Below are 19,724 nucleotides of genomic sequence, written 5' to 3'. Positions count from 1 at the left end.
GTTTATATATATATATATATATATAATTTGGGGGGTAAAGAACAAAATAATTGTTGCTGCAGTAAAACAAATTGTACTTGCGGCTCTGTTCCACTGAAAGCAGAGGATTATCACACGGAAGTGCTGTTTGTCACTTACAGTTCTACCAGCTACTGGTCTCAAAAACAAGGAGTTAGAAAAAGTTTTGTTTGTTTCTTAAAAATCCTAAGTTTTATTTTGATGTAAGGAGGCATGAGTACAACATAAGAAACTTCTCAATACTGCATTAGTGCACCCCCAGCCCTCAGCTAGTTATATTATGGTGTAGAAAAGCTGCTGGGAAATCTGGAATCACAGGTGAAATAAATAGTGCTCCTTTCATACATTGCAGGGCGACTGGTCCTGGACTGACAGCCATGGGGAGCCAAGCCCCAATATCAAACAAGTTCACCATGAGCAGTGGCAATGTACGTTTCCCCACAATGCCCCTCAGCAACCTAGACTTGGAGGGAAGGGAGCCGTCAGCCTGTCACGCTTGTCACCGTCCTCTTCCCACCTTGTTTCTATTCCACTCCCTAAGGGTAGGTCTACACTACCACCCTCGTTCGAACTAGGGTGGTAATGTAGGCAACCAGAGTTGCAAATGAAGCCCGGGATTTGAATTTCCCGGGCTTCATTTGCATCTCGCCGGGCGCCGCCATTTTTAAATGCCTGCTAGTGCGGACTCCGTGCCACACGGCTACACGCTAGGCTTCCTACTCCTAACTACCGTTACTCCTCGGAATAGGAAGCCTAGTCCGAACTACCTAGTCTGTGCTGCATGTAGCCGCGCGGCACGGAGTCCGCACTAGGAGGCATTTAAAAATGGCGGCGCCCGGCAAGATGCAAATGAAGCTCGGGAAATTCAAATCCCAGGCTTCATTTGCAACTCCGGTTGCCTACATTACCACCCTAGTTCGAACGAGGGGGGTAGTGTAGACCTACCCTAAGGCACTCAGGATCTGATCTCAGCCTGAGGGGAAGCCAGATGAAGCTTCAGAAGCCAGTTGAATCTAATGGACGAACTGAAAGCCACAGCACTCCCATTGGGGGCGGTGCAGGGCAGCACCTCTCGGGGGAGCTCAGGCAAGGACTGAGATTCTGGATAGATTCTGGTTGGAGCAAAGTGCTACCTCAGTGCACCCAGCTGGCTGCACAGGCTGCTGCGGAGGGAGCAGGGCCATGCTCACCTTGGCCCCAACCCCCTGTGGTGGCAAATTGTGCACCGTGGTGTGCGAATGAAATGCAGGGGACTGGACTCGCAAGGTCCCTTCCAGTTCTAGTGTTCTGGAATTCTCCGATTCCTGTCCCTGTCTCTTGCATGGGCACACTCAGGGCGTTCCACAAGGCCCCCTGGTCAAGGGTCAGAGACAGTGTAGCCCAGTGGTGTTCAAACAACGGGTCATGGCCCAGCATTGGGGGGTGGAACGTCAGGTGCTGGGTCTCATTGCTGCAGGAGGATCAGGTGACCAGCGGGGGGGAGACCAAGGCAGCTACATGTTCATCCTGTACCACAGACTACACTGCACCCCAGAAGTGGCCAGCAGCAGGCCCAGCTCCTGGGGCAGGGTGAGAGGGAAGAGTGCACAGGACTCCATGCACTGCCCCAAATACTAGCTCCACACTCCCATTGGCTGGGAACCGGCTGCTGGCTGCTTCTGGGGTGCAGGACGGTCTGTGGTACCCGTAGAGGCAGAAAGCTGCCTTAGCTTTACTGCTGACTGTCCTAGCCCCTCCTGCCCCAGCCCTGACCCCCCAATGCTGGACCCCCCTCCTGCACCCCAAAGCTCCATTCTCAGCCTCACCCCAGAGCCTACACCAGGCTTGGGCAAAATATGGCCTACAGGCCACATGTGGCCCGCCAAGCCACCAGATCCAGCCTGCAGAGGCTGAGGGGAGCCCCAGGCAGGCTCCCCTCCTTGCCCTGCAGCCCCGTACACAGCTCAGAAATGCGGCTGTGGGACACTTTCTCTAAGTCTGGAGGAGGGGGGGGGAAGATTCAGATGCTGAGCCTGCCCCCATCACAATCCCATTGACAGGTTTCTGGACAGACACTGGCCAATTTTGAATAACAGGCAGCCACAAAGTACAACCCTCCTGCTCACTCACTCAAGCACATGGCCGAGCAGGCAGAAACATTTTAGGCTCTGCAAACCTTTAGTTCTGCAGGCAGGCAAGCTGGTAAGTCTCCTGGTGAGAACCTGCCTCTGGCACCTCAGCCCCTCCCTTCCCCAACCCTCTGCCTCACACTCCTGCCCGGTACTCCACATGCACCCATATCCCCTTCCAGATCTGGCACCCCATCTCCTGCCCGAGATCACAATTCCCTCCTAACCTACATCACATCCAGTTCTCTGCCCTAGGTCATAACTACCTCCTTCGCCCAAACTCCCTCCCAGACCCCATTCTCCCTCCTGCACCCCACTCTCTTACTCCAAGCTCCCTTCTGCACCCAACCTCCATCCCAGACCCCACACTTCCTCCATTAATACCATAGAAGAGTGCAGCCCTCGACCACTTTCCAAAACCATGGGAGTGGCCCCCATCAAAAATTATTGCCCACCCCTGCTCGTGTCAAATTCTGGGTCGCCGGTATCAACAATTTTCTTCGGTTGGGTCATAAGAAAAGAAGTTTGAAAACCACTGAACTAGCCCAGCACTAGCACTGACCCTAATCTGGGCTGCCTCACATTCCGGGGTAGTTCAGACCCAGACGGGAATTGTGCATGTGCATATACCATGAGCTCCATTTTGACTTTTCAAATTCAGGATTCAAATGATCACTCCATTCAGCCAAAGCATCTGGGTTTCGCATCAATGGGAAGCCACAAGTTTGGGGGGAGATTTCAATGTCAAGCCGAAGCTTTGGGCTTTGAAACCAGGCCAAGGTTTGATGTCAGGGTTTGGCCAACTGGATCTGAATTCTGTGTTACTGACAGCTAGCTAGTTTCCCCTGGTTTGAGGCTGTGTCATAAATACATAAATAAAAACCAAGCACTTCTATAGCACTTTTCATCAGTCCATCACACAGTGCTTTACAAAGGAGTGCCATATCATTACAGCCATTTCACAGATGGGAAAACTGAGGCACAGTGAATTGAAGTGACTTGCCCAATGTTACCCAGCAGTCCAGTGGTACAGCTGGCAACAGAATCCAGGTCGCCCAAGTGCTAGTCCGGTGCTCTATCCCCTAAACCCCACAGCCCCCCACCAGTGAATATTTTGCACAGCTCCAATGCCGTTCACCTTTGAAACCACAAACACATGTGGGGCTTGACTCCAGCTGTCACTGTTCTTTTGCGAGCTCCTAAACATCTTGCTGCACGGTGCAAACCAACTTTGCAGTCCCTCCTGGAGTGCTGGGCCTGCCTGCCAAGTTATTGGAGTGTCTCTGCTGAAATTGCCGTTGACAGCACACACACAAACTGTCAAATAGCAGGGTACAGGAAAGCAACAGACATGGAGGAAGAGCAAGACAGAGAGATTCCTCTTAGAATGAGTAACCACTTGTGTCAGCGCCTGCAGCGTCCTAGGCATCCTGCCTTGGCCATGCACACAGCTCCCGACTGAAGACATGACAGACAAGGAGTCTGGTGAGTATTAAGTGCGCTAGGGGCAAATGCCTCCCACCCCACAGGCACAATTGGCAACACGGTGAATTAAAGATTTGGAAATTCTCTGCACTGCTGGAGGCTGTGTTTACAGTGGTAACCTGATTAGAGCATCCTGCTGACGAGCTGCAAACCTAGGCCTGCTGGCTGAGATCAACAACTCAAGGCCCCCTGGTAGTGCTGCCTGCCTTTGGGTTAGTGACACAGGCAGCTGTCCATTAGGAAGTATGACCCTGGCATACCACTTGTGCCACAAAGGCCTCTGAACTGCCGTCTGATGGTAACCGTTACCGCCTTAAGCCGTCCATGGCTAGCCCCATACTCCATTGCCAAAAGAAGTGTAAAATCCCGATTAATCAGTTAAACTGTTAATTGTTAGGTTAACCTGATGTTTAACCAGTTAACTGACTAAGCAGGATCCCGGGCAGGGACTGCTCCAGCCCCACGCGGGACTGTCTGCTAGCTGTGGCCCCAGCTACCAGCTGTGTGGGGCAGGCTACCAGCCCCTCACAGGTACCTGGCGGGGCTGAAGCAGCCCTCCGTTCATGGCAGGCAGGGGGGCTGCTCCCAGGTAACTAGTTGATTGGTTACCCATTCACATCTCTAATTACCAAGGAATTGTTTATAGTCCTACGAGCAACATACAGGACAGTCCTGCTGCCGTAGAGTTTTCCCGATAATTTCCAGGGCAGCAAAGTTCAGCCCACAACTTGGAACAAGGGGATGGGAGTAAAAAGTAATTCAAGCTATACATTGGCAGTAACCACCATCACTGCGAGATCAGTTGGGGGTATGTCTACACTACAGAGTTTTTTCCAAAAAACTGACTTTTTCTTAAAAAACTTCAATTACGTCCACATTGCAATCGCGTTCTTTTGAAAGAGAATCGAAAGAACAGAGGGGTTTTTCTGACATTGGTAAACCTCTTTCTACGAGGAAGAACCCTTTTTCCAAAAGAGCTCTTTCGGAAGAAGGCGTGTGTGGACGGGGAAGAGGGAGTTCTTTCGCAAGAAGAGGAAAGAGGAAAAAGCACAGGTGCCCTGGTGGCCATTCCATCCATAGCAATCACAGCTTACATGCGAGATAGTGTGCATTCAGTGTGGATGCTATCTGTGGAAAAAGCAGATCGCTTTTTCGATGAGCTTTCGCAGTGTTGACACTCTCTTTTGGAAGAAGTTTTTTCAGATCTCTTCCAAAAAAAGCTTCTTCTGAAAAAAAGCCTGTAGTCTAGACGTAGCCTTAGACTGGGGAATGGCCTCCCTGGTGGAGTGGTGAAAGCTGTATTGCCAATGCACTGCGGGGACAAATCCAAGTCAGACCCATCTCTGCTGTGACTCTGGGGACAACATGGATGAGCTTAGGCCAGTGTGAATATTACTTCCTGCTAATTTTATTTGAGTCTATGATTCAGTGATCACCCATTCTTCCAAGGAAGCTACTTTTAATTCTGATTTCTACTCTCCCTCCCCTCTTGGGCAAATATGGTCTCCGAAAACTATTTGCCAGTTGTTAAAATATCACATTTGCTCTTCAGGACAAACTATGCCCTCATTTCAAAACAAACCAAAAAAAAGACTGTATTGGGGGTCCCAAACTACGGCCCGTGGACCACATCTGACCCACTATCAGAATTTGACTGGCCTGCTGAGTCCAGTGGCATTATCATTACGAGTCGATCCACTGGCGGACTGTGAGAGTTTGATTACATTAAGCACCCACAGTTCACCTTCCCAGCCAATGGAAACTGCAGGAAGCGGCACAGGCTGCAGGGACATGCTGGCCACTGAGTCCTGCGGCTCCCATTGGCCAGGATCGGTGAAGCACCCGTGGATGCTCAAGGACACACTTCTGATGAGTAGTGGGAGTCTCAAGAGTTTTGGATGCGGTGTGATCCAGTCCAAATGGGGCTTGTGCAAGCCGTGTTCCCATATGAAGAGAGATTAAAAGGACCTGAACTTTTCAACTTAGAAAAGAGGAGACTAAGGAGGGGATATGATAGAGGTCTATAAAAATCACGACTGGTGTGGAAAAAGTGAACAAGGAAAAGTTATTTATTTATTTCCACAATATAAGAACTAGGAATCATCTAATGAAATTAATAGGTAGCAGGTTTAAAACAAACAAAAGGAAGTTTTTCTTGACTCAGCACACAGTCAGCCTGTGGAACTCCTTGCCAGAGGGTGTTGTGAAGACCAGGACTTTAACAGGGTTAAAAAAGAGCCAGATAGATTCATGGAGGTTGAGTCCATTAATGGCTATTAGCAGGGCTCGTCGAACCGCGGCGAGCCCCACTCTCCAGCCGTGTTCTCCGGCGATCTGTGCATGCACAGATCGTTCTGTGCATGCGCAGATTGCCCGAACCCAGCTCTTCCAGGTTAATCTACTCGCCCATGGCGAGTAGATTGTATTATTTGTCGAGCCCTGGCTATTATCCAGGATGGGTAGGAATGGTATCCCTAGCCTCTGTCTCAAAATGGATGCCAGGAAAGGGATCACGTGACGATTACTTGTTGTGTTCCCACCTCTGGGCAATCTGGCATTGGCCACTGTCAGCAGACAGGACCTTAGTCTGACCCAGCATGGCTGTTCTTAAGTTCTTTTTGGATACTAAGTTAACAGAACTCCAGTTTTAAAACACATGGGCATATTTAATAGAGCTTTTAACCACTGGGTCACTTGCCCTTCAGGATATGCTGCTCTTGATGCAAACACTGATTTCACTGTCCTGTAGAACTGCAGTGGGAAAACATGAGGTTCCCACAAAGAACTTAATCGCAAGTTCTTAGAGTTATGTACATAATGTACATATTATTTTCTATAACCAACCTGCTCTGGCCCCACCATGAGAGCAAGACTGAGCGATGTGGTCCTAGCAGCTGAAAGTTTGGGACCCCTGGACTATATCCTCAAATGGCAAAGGAGATAACCATAAAAAAAGATACACAAGCCTTGTCCAATCCAAATTATGTTGCTTTACAACAATGTCAGGAAAGATTCTATTTGCCTGGCATTACATAAACTGTGAATTACAGGGATTTTAAGATCCTTGCATTGTTTCCTGACTATTTTCTATCACTGGAATCTAAATGATTTCAAGTCAGACAGTCCAGGTTTTTAAACAGAGTTTTTCTCTCCCAAATAGTTTGGTTTTATTATTATTATTATGTCTGGCTTGAGTACAGAAGAAGGAACAAACAGTCCTCTATCTATATATGGTACACAATTATGGCATTATCACATAAGTTTCCAGACTTCCAACGTTTTCTTTTTGAAAAAAAAAAAAGATATTTTTGACTGAGTGGCAGGGATGTAATTGGAATTTAAATTAAATATGCTTAAAGACCTGCCTAGTAAATCAATGGTGAAAATAGAGAGCCATTTGGTAAGAGACAATGTCTTCAGTCACAGCAAGGTTCTTCCTATGAGATATTATGGCCACTTTCACAATGAGGCAATCTTTGAAAAGCAAGGGTGAAATTCATCAAGTCTGTGCAGAGAGTCAGCATGAAATTCCTCTGCCCAATGTTAAACCATAACATGAGAATTAATAGCATCTAGGCCTTGAGCTGGCCTCCTGACCTGAGGAGGAATTTCACACTGATCAGAACTCCAATGTACACCAGGTCTGAGAAAGTCCCCTCGCATACATCCTAGCCCAGTCCACACCCACAGAAACCTGCATCAGTTTAAGGCTCTATCTGTGCTCTATTTACGTTGGTACAGCTTCATAATGTGGCTCAATAACTCCTACTTTTGTGTCAGCGGGAGAAGCTTAGGTTGGTGTAATTTACATTGCTGAAGAGTGTGGCTTATTCAGACTCCTGAGCAACAGAAGTCAAACCCAAATTATTGTGGAAGTAAAAGTGCATTTTTAAGACTGATTTAATTACATCTAATTGATTTGCACCTTGCTTACAGCTGTTTATTGCTGAGGTTAGGTCCATAAAAGGCTATTAGCCAGGGAATAGAAATGGTGTCCCTGGCCTCTGTTTGTCAGAGGCTGGAGAAGGATGGCAGGAGACAAATTGCTTGATCATTGTCTTCGGTCCACCCTCTCTGGGACACCTGGTGCTGGCCACTGTCGGCAGACAGGCTACTGGGCTAGATGGACTTTTGGTCTGACCCAGTATTGCCATTCTTATGTTCTTATCCCTTGCTTGTAGCTCTCGCCCGGTGACAAGAGTTACACTGCACACTTTACAATGGCGTGGCTGCAAGCATTGTAAGATACACAGTGTAGACATAGCCTAATATAAGAGTGTACATGCCGGGATTGCACTGTGTTCATTGTTTCAATGCACGTTTGTGTGCAGACTAGTCCTTACATTGGTGCAGCTTCTGTGTTTAGACAAGGCCTTTAAAAGGGATTCTCTCGCATCAACTCAGATGATCCTTCCAAATCTTCTGTTTGACACAGTAAGCCAAGTTAATACGTTCCATTGTTCCCTACTTCAGTATGTCACCTCACGGATTTTTCAGCTAAGGGCAATGTTGTAAATCTCATGATTTGATTGCAAGTCCCATGGCATGCAGTGCTTTTATTGGAAGCCCCAGTTCCTTGCAGACAAATTACTAGAAGAGACCTCAGCTTTCATTTTAAGAAGTTCCAGATCCTCCTCCTTGCAAAGAAAAGCTTGAAAATATGACTGATTAAAATCCAATTAAGAAGGCCACTTTTAACCTGTTTTAGAGTTTCATTATGCTGCCATCACTGTAGTTGCTCAGTGTTTCCCACGTCCTGTACTTACTAGCTATAGCAGAGTGTGTAATGGATGTCATGAAGTCTCTGGCTGGCATTTCTAAGGTCAAAACTCTTCTTGGTGAAGGGTTTGTTCTTTTTAAAGAGGATCGATTTCTCCCTTTTGGGCTTGCAGAAGTTTATGGGCAAAAAGGGAGGGGTGTCACCTTCAAGGCAGGGGTGTCACCTTCAAGGCAATGTAATTTTTCAGGGAATCTGACTCATGACACTAAGCTAGGGAGAGTGGTAGATACGCTGAGGGTAGAGATAGGAGCCAGAGTGACCTAGTCAAATTGAAGAATTGGGCCAAAAGAAATCTGATGAGGTTTACAAGGACAAGTCCAGCACTTGGGACGGAAGAATCCCAAGCATTGTTACAGACTGGGGATCAACTGGCTAAGCAGCAGTTAGGCAGAAAAAGACCTGGGGATTACAGTGGATGAGAAGCTGGATATGAGTCAACAATGTGCCCTTGTAGCCAAGAAGGCCAATGGCATATTGGGATGCTTTATTAAGAGCACTACCAACAGTTCTAGGAAAGTCAATATTCCCCTTTATTATGTACTGGTGAGACCACATCTGGAGTATTTCATCTAATTCTGGGGGCCCCCCATTAGAGAAAGTATGTGAACACATAGGAGAGAGTCCAGTGGAAGGCAACAAAAATAATTAGAGGGCTGGAGCACATGACTTATAAGGAGAGCTGAATGATTTGGGCTTACAGAAAAGAGTGAGGGGGGATTTGATAGCAGCCTTCAGCTACCCGAAGGGGGTTCCAAAAATGATGTTCTCAGCAGTGACAGGTGACAGAACAAGGAGTAATGGTCTCAAGCTGCAGTAGGGGAGGCCTAGGTTGGAGATTAGGAACAACTATTTCTCTAGGAGGGTAGTGAAGCACTGGGATGGGTTCCCTGGGGAGATGGTGGAATCTCCAGCCCTGGAGGTTTTTAAGTCCTGGTTTGACAAAGTCCTGGATGGAATGGTTTAGTTGGGATTGGTCCTGCTTTGGGCAGGGGATTGGACTCGATGACCTCCTGAGGTCTCTTTCAACCCTAGGATTCTACGATTCCATGATTTTTTAGCACTTTAGAGAGGCAAATGTTGTAATGGGCCATTTAAAACTGTTTCTTTCATCAGTCTTCTCTGTCACTGCATTCTACAGAAGCTAAATTTATGGCAAGTAACCACAGTATTTATTTATCTGCTTTCTACCATGATGGGTAACAAGCTCAAGCAAAATCTCAATAAATTGAAAAGATGACAGTAAGTACAACAGGAATGCTATTCCATATTTCAGTAGAAATACTTAAAAAGTAATGTAAATCAGTAAACATTACTTACAGATTTATAAACACCCGTCAAAATGATTGCATGGAGTAAGCTAGAGAGACATCTGGTACAATCTGTTTAGAGCAAATATTACAGGTTCTTCCCACACGGAGCCAATTATTAATAATTCAGTTTTAAAGTTACATTGCTTTTTTCTCCACAGATCTGAGGGCATTATACAGAGACTGTGTAGAGAATTATTGCTCGCCATTGTACCAGTAGGGTAACCAAGTCACAGAGAAGTACAGTAGCTTGTAAAAGGCCACATGGTAAATGGAGCTGAGTGTAGAAATCACTCTCTCTGCACACTAGACTGCACCTAACTTGTTTCTGCCACCAACATAGGCACCATTTACTGCTGAGGGAACATGAAATTCACATATCTGCAGGTAATAAACTAGATTTTCCCAATGTTTCACGCCGTAGATAGGTGCTGTCAAGGCTTTACGACTATTAGATGTGGTCTAAGGGCCTGAGCACAAACCTGTGAACTAAACACTTTCAAGTTCCAATTATGGCTTTGACACTGACTCCATCTACTGCCTTGGAGAGGTCACTTAATTTCTGTGACTCTGTTTCCATATCTGTGAAATGGGGATAATAATATTGCCCTGCTTCACAGTGACTATTGTGAGGATTAGATATGATTAGCAAAAGTACTTTGAGAAGTTACAGTTCTAAATAGTAGTGATATTTCTTGAATCTAAAGCAGCAGCAGATTCCTTCTGTTCCATAAGGAATCAAAAATAAGCTATTCATTTAGTCCAAAAATGGCAATGCATCCTACTTCAAATGCAAAACTTCCTACACATGCAGGCATACTCTATATATCCTTTAGGCGCTCTGCCTTCCAGAGAGTGGCAGGGATGATGATAATGATGGAGATGGATAAAGGCAGCACTGGCTGCGACCAGGCTACAGAATGCTGTTAAAGCTCATGCCTCAACCCCATGCAATTAATATTTCTATTTTCATCACACAAGAAAAGGGAAACAGATGTTTAGGATGGACTGAACCTAGACCTGCCCATAATTCACAGCCCAGCCTGTTTACTGTAGCAATTCACGCCCACAAATATTCTCATGCTGTAAGTACAGATTCACTCTTACTTTATAGCCCCCCAGATGAGGTATTTTGAAATAAATAAATACAACAAACACATATACACAGACACAGAGAAAAATTGTATACGTGCACAAGCATAATTTTTCTCTTGTGTAATATTGCACAATCATCTGCGCGTCAGTGAAGCCAATGGGATGTTTGCCTGCGTGCCGGCTGCAAGACAGACATGTCAGCACAGTTCCTCCTCCTATCACCTGAAGGCAGCTGCTTCATTGCTATCCCCAGGTGAGGCAGGGGTTGTCTTGATAAATAGGTATCTGTGACTGCATAAAAAAGCAAACGGAAAAGCAGAGCCCGCATAACGCACTGCTGCCCTCCGGGTACAGCAACTCAGGCACATTTCGCTATTAAAAAAATCCGTTGCATTTGGGCTGAATACAGAATATTACTCGTGAAGCTATAAACAGGAGACTTGTTTCCTCTGACTCTCGTCTCCTTCTAGAACTGCACACAGCTGCTCCCCGTTCTGTCCCAGCGTACCGCTATTAGACACAGGGAACTGGGATTTAAACAGCACAGCAGAAAGAGGCTTTTCAGTTATGAAAACACATTTAACTCCCCCTCCCCAAAACAAACAGATGCACTGAGTTTCCTCTCCGTACAGACACAGCCCAGCCTTAAGCATACATTACTATTCTCACAACATTCTCTACATGATGAGAGAGACCACTCCTGCCCCAGAGCGCCTGCAGACCAGATCAGAGACCCTGAGAAGGCAGGGCATGCTAGGAAACCGGGGGTGGGGTGGGGTGGGGAAGAAGAAGTTACATGTCAGGCACTCCTGAGGGGGCATCCCCTCATTTCTTCCCCTCTTGGGATCACTCTAAACCCACTTGGGATGCTATTACCTCAAAAGCACACTGTGAGGTCCCAGACTGTAACTCTCGACCCTTTGGGCTTTGACACCTTTTGTCCCTCGTGCTCCTCTTCACTCCACAATCTTAGAATCCTAGGACTGGAAGGAACCTCGAGAGGTCATCTAGTCCAGGCCCCCGCACTCATGGCAGGACCAAGCACAATCGAGAGCATCCCTGACAGCTGTTTGTCTAACTTGCTCTTTAAAATCTTCATTGATGCAGATTCCACAACCCAGCTGCCCCACAGGCAATTTATTCCAGTGCTTAACCACCCTGACAGTTAGGAAGTTTTTCCTAATGTCCTCCCTTGCTGCAGTTTAAGCCCAATATTTCCTATCCTGTCCTCCAAGGATTAGAAGAACAATTATTCTCTCTCCTCCTTGTAAAGACCTTTTATGTACAGGCAGTCCCCGGGTTACGTACAAGATAGGGACTGTAGGTTTGTTCTTAAGTTGAATATGTATGTAAGTCGGAACTGGCGTCCAGATTCAGCCACTGCTGAAACTGACCGCCAGTTCTGACTTACATACAGAATCAACTTAAGAACCCCAGGCGTCCCCAAGTCAGCTGCTGCTGAAACTGATCAGCAGCTGATTCCAGGAAGCCGGAGGCAGAGCAACTCTGCCTCGGGCTTCCTGTAGTCAGCGCTGGTCAGTTTCAGCAGAAGCTGACTTGGGGACGCCTGGGGCAGAGCAGCTGGGGTGCTGCTGGGTTGCTCCAGTAGCGCCGCTCCTCAGTGCTACTGGACCAACCCAGCAGCACCCCAGCTGCTCTGCCCCAGGCGTCCTGATTCAGCCGCTACTGAAACTGACCAGCAGCGGCTGAATCAGGACCTGGGACAGAGCAGCTGGGGTGCTGCCGGGTTGGTCCAGTAGTGCCCAGAGCGGCGCTGCAGGACCAATCGGCAGCGCCCCAGCTGCTCTGCCCCAGGGTCCAAAACAAAAGCCTGGTCTGCTGGGGGGGGGGGGCACACTAGCTGCGCCCCCCCCGCCCCAGCAAACCAGGGACACGGGGAGCAGAGCCGCAGCGGCAGCGGGGTGCCGCGCCTCTGAGGCTTTGCTCTGGCAAAGTCTCAGAGGCGCGGGACCCCACCGTGGCTGCAGCTTCAGTCCCGGTGCCTGTGGTCTGCTGGGGACGGTCCCCAGCAGACCACAGGCACCGGGACTGAAGCGGCAGCCGCGGCGGGTTCCCGCGCTTCTGAGGCTTTGCTCTTCCCGCGCTTCTGAGGCTTTGCTCTGGCAAAGCCTCAGAAGCGCGGGAACCCGCCCGGTGCCCCTGGTCTGCTGGAGACGGTCTCCAGCAGACCAGGGGCACCGGAGCAGCTTAGGAACGGGGCTTTCTCACCCCGGAGCTTGCAGGTAGCAATCCGCCACCTCGACCTCCGGGGCGAGAAAGCCCCGTTCGTAAGTGCGGATCCGACATAAGTCGGATCCGCGTAAGTCGGGGACTGCCTGTATTTGAAAATTCTCTTTTGCAGACTAAAAAATCCATTTTTTTCAATCTTCCCTCATAGGTCATGTTTTCTAGACCTTTAATCATTAATTCATCTTCCTTCAAAACAAAGCAACAACCAACAGTATCTCCCTTCCCTGAACTTAATAGAAGTTTCATGTCCCTCCTGAATTCTTCCAAGTTTGTTCTTTCTCCCGCTATAGAACACAGCACATTACCAGGTCATCTTTCACCTCATCACTCACGGACATGGGTAGGAAACATCCACTCTGCGTGTCCTCGGTCTTCTTCAGCCTGCGTTTTCTCCATGTTCCCTCTCAGTAGGGTCTGTGAAAGTTCCTCTCCACCTCTCTCACTAGGATCTATGAGCGCCTGGTCCTAGGCTCACCCAGGTTCCTTCCCCAGGCCCTTCCCAAAAGAGACACCCCCTTCTTTCCCCCCCCACCCCCACACGCACAGAAAGACTTGAGAGCTGAGCAAGTGTGTAGCTGCTGGGAGATGCCCTACTCTCCCTCTGGTCTCATCCTCAGCCAGCCCTCAGGAAAGATCAGTCAGTCAAAACCCTTCCCAGTTACTGCCCCACCCCTGGGCTTTCTTCAAGATCCAGACCATGCCCACGTGTGGCAGGGAGAAGCTATCTGAGCAAGGCATACAGCCCCCTGGTCCTTATAGGAGAATGCCACCTTGCAATATGGAAGGAGCTAGAGTGTTGCTTTTAGGTGGCCTGTCCCTCCCGTCACGTATCCACAACCTTCCCCAGGTATTAGCATGCCACAAACACCTCCTCATGTCCCCTTGAAAAAGCTTGAGAAACCAGCACTCCCTTTCCCAGATAATAAGTAACTGCATCCCCAATATGCCCTACCCAACCCTCTGAGTCCCTGGGGATGAGCATATAACTGTTCCCTATCACAGCACTGCTTACAGGTGAAGCCCAAGAACATCTGTCTTCACACCGGGCCACAAATCTGAGGTTGGGTCTGATTACAAGGGTTGCCAAAATAGATTGCTATGGAAACCACCCTGTCCTGCAACCCAGGGACTGAGTCTCACTGTCACTACTCCCCCAGTGCAGAGTGGAGGTGGAATGTTTCCAAATGAGGACAGAAGCCCTTTACACCCACTCGTGCTCCGATAATGGGTGCAAGACAATAGAGCCCTCCGCCCTCTGGGTTTGTGACAAGCACTCCAGAGGCCAGTGAGACTCCGTGACACCGGTTCTACCCCCTTGTTAGACTGGCAGCCCCACTTCATTCAAGAGGACTGTGCAAGCGTAAAGGTGTGTACAATCTGGCCTTGGTCATGAGCCAGATGAACAAGACAGGCCTAGATGCTGCCTTCTGCCAGCCTGGTATGAAACCAAGAATAACTCTACTGACGTAGAATAGTGATAGAAATGTAGCCGTGTTAGTCTGGGGTAGTTGAAGCAAAATACAGGACAATGTAGCACTTTAAAGACTAACAAGATGGTTTATTAGATGATGAGCTTTCATGGGCCAGACCCACTTCCTCAGATCATATAGTGGAAGAAAGTAGTCACAACCATATATACCAAAGGATACCATTAAACAAACCCCGTTGCCAGCTTTGTCCACATATTCATTCTGCTGATACCATTATTGGACCTAACCAAGTGAGTTATAAGATCAAGAACACATATTCCTGCGCATCCAGAAATATAATCTATGCTATCATGTGCCGAAAGTGTCCGTCTGCTATGTACATTGGACAAACATCTCAGACACTTCGCCAAAGGATTAATGCCCACAAAACAGATATCAGACAAGATCACAAAGAGAAAACAGTTTCTTGCCATTTTAACCAGAAAGGACACGCTCTCAATGACTTAACCACCTGCATTCTGCTACAAAGACCTTTTACATCTGCACTTGAAAGGGAATCCTCTGAACTGTCATTCATGTTAAAATTCGACACTTTCCAACAAAGACTTAAACATTTGAACTCTCTCACCCATTACCAAGACAGTTTCCCCAATTATCACCTCTAATACCATTAACTCACAAACATCCCACTCTCCCTACCTCTAATATCATCAATTCACAGACACTTACCTTCCTTCCCTCCCCCCCCCCCCTGCATCCCCCTCCTGTTCTGCAATGTGATTTGTCCTTTTCATATTTGTTCATTTTTTTAAATTGTATCCTTTGGTATATATGGTTGTGACTATTTTCTTCCACTATTTGATCTGAGGAAGTGGGTCTGGCCCATGAAAGCTCATCATCTAATAAACCATCTTGTTAGTCTTTAAAGTGCTACATTGTCCTGCATTTTGCTTCTACTGACGTAGCTCCAGATTCCCACTAGGGTAGCTGAGACAAGTCTCTGGCCCACACCGGTCATTAATTATATCACACAAAATAATCTCCCTTTCACTTTCACAACTGGGTACTCTGCCATCTCTCTCAGCAGAAAAGAGCTTCAGAATCCATTGGGCTCGCCCTGAACTGCCCTGTGTGTCATTCCAGGACAATGCAATCCAATAGAGAACTGAACTGCTGGTGGTGCCTATCTGGAAGGGATTTTACACCAATCCCAGAGTCTCTTGGTAGAGTGTTTCTAATCAGCTAATTCCATGATCATTAATTGGACACATCACAATTGTTGCTAGGCGCCCAATAAACTGCAGCAAGTGTCAGGCAATCTCAAAAAACTCAAAGAAATCCACGTCTTACTTAACCCACCCAGGTAATACTGCTAGCAGTCGAACTTCTCTAGTCCGGCACTCTCTGAGTCCAGCAACATCCATGGTCTGGCATGCTTTCAGTTAGCTGGATGTCCACTTACCATGGGTGTGACCATTTCCTGCAGTCCCATACAGTTTGTTTACAGCCACCAGTCCTGGCGTTCAGTGTCCTGTGCTGTTATTTAGCTCTAAACTACCCCTAAATGTCTTCTAAGTGCCCAGCAAGCAGTGGAAGTGTTGGTAACACTGCTAGGCACTATTGACCTCCCATGGTTCAGCAAATTCTCTGGTTCAGCATCAGTCAGGTTCCAAGGGTGCCAGACTAGAGAGGTTCAACCTGTACAACCATTTGCTGCAGTCTGTGTTATGAACTATTTATCTACATCCATTACCAGATTCCAGGGACATTTACAGACAGGAAGGTTCCCTTGGATTGTAGTTAGGGGTCGAATGCTTTTGCAAATTTCAATTTAAATCAAGCGAACACCATAATCCAAACAACTTTAATGATCTTGTGCTAGGCCGGGAGAGGAGTGCCTCTGTGGCCTTGTGAAAGAGATAAAGCAGGCTCTTAAAAAGAAACATACATAAAGTATCTCATGTATTCTTCAGTATCTCATATATTCTTAGCAAGAAGAAAAAGCCCTTTTATAAAAGCTCTCCAGCCTTTCACCTCTCTCACTGTACTGCACTCATAAAAAGGAACCCTTTGAAAAGTACCAGGGAGCTTTAAAACCATTTGAAAGGGATACAGGAGAAGCAGCTGGCAGGCGGTGTTTTCACTGGTTTGCGTTAGTTAGAAATTCATACACACCCTGTTAGATCAGGCTGACCGACAAACCTGAGATGGGCAAGTCTGGGGTCAACGTCGGGAAGCCTGGACAGCAGGCCAGAGGCGGATCCGTTTCAGGGAGCCTGGGCAAAGATGCATGAGAGGGGCGGGGGAAGCAGCTATGCAGAGCAAGGGGAGGGAAGTGTGTTCGTGGCTAGCTTTTGCTAATTCGTGGCTGCTATCAATAAGCCCGTGTTGTGGAAATGACTCTCATCCGCAAGGCGCTCTCACCTGCTGAGTCTGAAAAGACCAGACTGGACTTTCAGAGCAAGGGAGTCAGAACAATGCTCTAGAGGAGGGCAGGAGTCTCTGCACAGGACAGGGCAGAGTTCATGGCTCCGTAGCTTCGGAGTAGATCAGACAGCGTTGGCCATGGTTTCAAACCCATCACACAAGTGACCCCACTGCTAGAAATGACTGAAGGCTGCTTGGTGCCCTATGTGAAAGAAGTCTAGTGAGTGCTGATCCATTCCTCATAGCTGGGTATCATAACACCATTACCATAAACTCATTAGCAGAATCAGCAGAGGTACCCAGGCCTGAATGGAGCGGGGCCAGTGATTCTGGCAGCGCAAGAGTGAAGCACATTGACAGCAGCAGAGAGGGAAGCTTGCACTGCCACTGCTCCTGTCCTGGGGCTAGGCAGAGGATATTACCCCCCTGGGGCCACCAATGCAACCCCTTTCCTTAGCCCCAAACTCTCTTGCAATCTTTTTCCAGTGAACAGGACAGACTGGGTCAGAAGGGTCCATTCTGATCATTTACTCTGACATCCTGCACAAGCAGGCCAAAGAACTTCAATGCATGACAGCAGCTGATCCTTCTCCAACAGTCTGTGAGCAGGGGGGCAGACACTTAATGCTTTCAGCTATGCAGGCCTCTCGGTTTACCCATCATGCAAATACAAGTCAGATATGTGTCTGACAGCGAGATAAGAGGGTCTGGTGAACCTGCTGGTTCATTAAATGAAGCACAAAAGCCCACACACAGTTGGACAAAAATCTCAAATTCTCATAGAATCCAATCCTTCTCTTCTGCATTACACCAGCACACAATAACTGGCAAGCCCTGGTAGCCCAAGTGCGCTCTCTCTCTCTCCCCTCTCTCTCTCTCTCTCTCGAGCTGGGAAGTGAGTTACCCGAGAGGAGATCTTTATGCACAGCCAGATGTTCTGCTCCATTCCCAGTAGCCAGGATGTGAAGTGTGACTCTGTTCCGCCTCTCTTGTGTTTACACAAGCAGCATACTTCACTTGCAGCCATTGACCTCCGCTCATCATGGATCAAATTCTTGTCCTTTATCAGATCAAACAGTCCCCGACCATCTCTCTCTCCAGTACACAATCAACAACAACAGGAATTTTACTCAGCCAACTCCTCCCCTCCCCCCACCACCTATCATAGTAGAGACTTTCTCTCTTAAATAGACCAACTTTGACCACTTACTCTCCAACAGTTACACGGAATTACAGCTTGATACCACAGGGCCCCCAACAAAAATCTGAGTGTCCAACATCCCTAGCTTTTGCAGGGAATCCAAACCAAGACCTGTGCATTTTCACAGTTGTTCCCCCTCTCTACAAGGGTCAAAGCAAGACGTTAGAGCTGAACACTATAGAACTTTGGATATGCTTAAGATCTATATCCAGACTTCACAGCTTAAGTTCATCTCCAGTACACACAGTACACAGGAGTTTGCCTACCCCTGCCTTTCTCATGTCTCCAACATTCTACTTGCAACCTTGGCATTGGAATGTAGCTGGGAATTCCTTTGCCATGCTGTATGAGATGTTTTTCAAAAGCAAAAGAGACAAAAAGTGGTGCCGGCATTTATTTCCAAGTCAAGTTTCACATACTGCTCCGTCACAGCAGCAGACTGGCTTGTTTGTTTGCTTTTATCTAACTGCTACTTGTTTATTTTCCTCTCTTAGCATCCCTTTATGATAAACTTTTCTACCACCCATTAGATTCACAATCTTTGCACAAGCTCAGTGCTCAGAAGTGACTGTCGTTTTGGAGAAATGAGTGCACCAAATCTTGTTGGAAAAAGTTGTCCAGTTTAAAAAGAAACACCTGCTGATACTGTTTTGGTCTATACAAAAGTGCAGTCACCGTCTTTCCCATGTGGTGAGAAGTTTGAAATCTAGAGCTAACCGCGATCCAAAGCTTAACACATTTTCCTAGTAAGGAAAAGCATATTCAAAAATATATTTCACATCCAAAGTGGATGATTTCCCATGCCATTTTCCTTAGGTAACAGCAGACGTCAATAGGATTAGTGAGTTTTGTTGCAACCATAAAGCTATTGATATTCCTGCTGCAGCTTGTTAGAAGTTTTGAACAAACCTCTCATGCCAGAGAGCTGAAGAAGTGTTAGCAGTACAAAGAAAAACATCTAGACTTTGGCGAGAGGGGACAGGAGAAAGAAAGAGAAATAAATGAAGAACACACCTTTATCTCTTTTCTCTGGACTGCACAGAGTCAGTTCTGTTCCAGTGTCTCTGCATTGTGTATCTGGAGTCTTTCATATGTACAACAACAACAACAATTCAGAACAATCTGAAGCTAAAGGCTCCACCCCTGCATGTTACATGGTAAAGGCTCTCCGCTCACTGATCACAAAACAACTCCTAGTCCTTGTTCAAACAGTTCAGCTCCAGGGTAACAAGTTCAGAGTGGGAGGAGGCAAAGGGAAGCAGAGGGTGGTAACAGTCTCTTGGGCACATGTTAAGCCCCTATTATATCAGGGGAACCTGTTCTTCAGGTTGGAAATTGAAAGATCTGTTTATTGCCTTATTTGAATATTGCACTCTAAACTTCTTCCATGATAAAAGTTCATGCAGATACAACCATATTTAATAACGCACATTCAGGCAGCTCATGAGAGAACAAGTTAATCATTAGCATATACTGCATTTGTTTTACATTTTGGACTTCCTTGTAAAATTGCTAATGGAGTAAATCCCTTGTCATACCTAGTATAAGCAACAGCAGAGGACAAGATGTTAGATTTCAACAATGATCATGTTTCAGTATTACAAAATTTTGAGTCCTATAGGG

At 47.1% G+C, this 19,724-nt stretch overlaps 1 protein-coding gene across 1 annotated transcript in view; it reads right to left on the bottom strand.

The window, feature by feature from the left end:
• The window catches only part of PLCH2 (phospholipase C eta 2), a 393,557-nt gene extending 374,265 nt beyond the window's left edge, over positions 1 to 19,292 (bottom strand). The window contains exon 1 of the mRNA XM_014574375.3: positions 19,116 to 19,292. The gene's annotated coding sequence lies outside the window, so the exon portion shown is untranslated. The remainder of the gene's footprint in view (positions 1 to 19,115) is intronic.
• Positions 19,293 to 19,724: the final 432 nt, after the last annotated feature.

The sequence above is a fragment of the Pelodiscus sinensis genome, chromosome 23 (assembly GCF_049634645.1).
Source record: "Pelodiscus sinensis isolate JC-2024 chromosome 23, ASM4963464v1, whole genome shotgun sequence".
Lineage (NCBI taxonomy): Eukaryota > Metazoa > Chordata > Testudines > Trionychidae > Pelodiscus > Pelodiscus sinensis.
Note: the sequence above shows the minus strand (reverse complement) of the source record. Positions and strands in the feature narration are given on the sequence as shown.